Genomic DNA, 2,366 nt, shown 5'->3' with positions numbered 1-2,366 from the left:
AGGCACAACCAAAAACTTTGAAGAAAGTATAATCAGGAATTTGCCCAAGTAAGCGCTCAAGTGGAGTTTGCATGTTGATGACACGAGTGGGCATGCGGTTAATGAGAAAACAGGCTGTGGTAAAAGCATCACTCCAATACTGAAGAGGAACAGACGCATGAGCAAGTAAAGTGAGCCCTGTTTCAACAATATGATGATGTTTGCGCTCAGCACTACCGTTCTGTTGATGAGTATGTGGGCAGGAAACACGATGAGAAATCCCAATTTTCTGAAAGAAGGCATCAAGTTTGATATACTCGCCACCCCAGTCAGATTGCACATGAACAATTTTGTGGTTGAGAAGACGTTCAACATGATTTTGAAATTGAATAAAGACATTGAAAACATCACTCTTGCGCTTAATAAGATATAACCAAGTAAAGCGACTATAAGCATCCACAAAACTAACATAATATTTATGACCACTGACAGAAATTCGGGCAGGGCCCCACACATCAGAATAAATAAGCTCTAAAGGAGCAGTTGGTACATGCTGAGACACAGGGAACGGTAACTGATGACTCTTGCCTTGTTGACAGGCATCACACACTAAAGTACTTTTATTGGACACTGAGGGAAGCTCATGACGACTAAGAATATGGTGAACAATCTGGGACGACGGATGACCTAGGCGAGCATGCCACTGAGCAGACGAAGCTTTAAGAGCGCTGAAAACTTGCTTGACCGCAGGATCATCAAGAGCATAGAGGCCACCACGCCAGCGACCACTAAGGATGATGGCTCGGGTGAGAAGGTCCTTAACAAAAACACTGTTAGGATGAAACTCAACAAGAACATGATTATCATAAGCAAGTCTACGAATGGACAGAAGATTTTTGTAATGGCGGGAACATGAAGGACATTACGAAGACGAAGTGGTTTGGAGGAGGGAGTAGGAAGGAATGCTTGACCAACATGAAGTATACGCATACCTGTACCGTCGGCCGTGTGAACATGCTCCTTGCCTTGATAGGCCTCCTTCATGTGCAGCTTCTCCAGTTGATTCGTCATATGATCCGTGGCACCGGTATCCATGTACCACGTAGGATCCGAATATGTGGGGGTGTGTCCTTGTGGTTCCATGGCCGGTCCAGAGACTTGATTAGCCATTGCCAGCTGACGGTCAAGGAAGCGACCATCGTTGTACATGCCCAGATAAGACTTCTGAAAACGCTTGAAACAGCGAGCAGCAACGTGACCAGCAGTATCACATAGCTGGCACACGGTGGCAGCACCAGGACGAGAGCCACCAGGGCGACCATCAAAGCGACTGTCCGCACGGCCACCAGGTGCACCACCACCAGTAGTAGGAGCAGACTTGGGCTGATGGCCAGAAGAAGGAGCTGGCGGTCCAGGGCGATAGTTTGATGCAGGCGCCCCGGAGGAGGGGCGATACGGCTTGCCGTTGAACTTGGCCGCATTGGCCGAGTGCGGCGACATGGCAGACGGGCGGCGATTATCAATGCGCTGCTCGGTCGAGAGAAGCCGGGAGTAGAGATCATGCGCCGGCATAGGGTCATCACGGTTGCGCACAGCCTCGACCACCGAATCATAGTCTTCATCCAGGCCATCTAGGACGAAGTTGGAGAATTCCTCAGGACGGAGAGGTTGACCAATGGAGGTGAGGGTGTCGGAGAGGGTCTTGATCTTGTTGTAGTAGACCGCAATCGAGGTGTCAAGCTTTTCCATCTTGGCAAGTTGAGCTCGGATCTGCGAGGAGCGAGCCGAGGTTTGCGCAGCAAAGGTGCGCTCGATAATAGTCCAGGCTTCAGCAGAAGTGGTGGCGAACATGATCATGGCGCCCACCGCAGGAGTCGACGTCGAGAGGAGTGCCGACAGGATAGCCTGGTCCTGTTGAACCCACGCCGCAAACAAAGGGTTGGGCGAGGTCTCGTAGCGCCGTCCTTGGTGGAGGAGACGGTCGAAGCAGGGCACGGAAAAGTGCCTTCAACGTAGCCATGGAGGAGATTACTCCGAAGCTGCGTGTAGACCTGAGCACGCCGAGAAGATGAGTCTCGGCGGCCAGCTTGATGGTGATCTGGTTCCCAAAGTGAATCGGGCCAGATGAGGACGATCCGACGGAGACATTCAACGCCGGCGCCGGTGGAAGAAGACAAGCAAGGTCTTTGGCCGAAGGGGAAGTGAGGGAAGGCGAGGAACCAGACGTAGCCGAGGAGGCGAACGACATGGCGGCGGCGGCAGCGGAAAGCAAAACCCTAGATCGATTTTCAGGCTGATACCATGTAATACAACGTAGGGAAAGTGTTTTAGGGTGAAACGCACACATCCCTCATAGGGCTGGCGTTTATATTTATATTGATACATCA

Source organism: Lolium rigidum, chromosome 7 (assembly GCF_022539505.1).
Source record: "Lolium rigidum isolate FL_2022 chromosome 7, APGP_CSIRO_Lrig_0.1, whole genome shotgun sequence".
Classification (NCBI taxonomy): Eukaryota; Viridiplantae; Streptophyta; class Magnoliopsida; order Poales; family Poaceae; genus Lolium; species Lolium rigidum.
Note: the sequence above shows the minus strand (reverse complement) of the source record.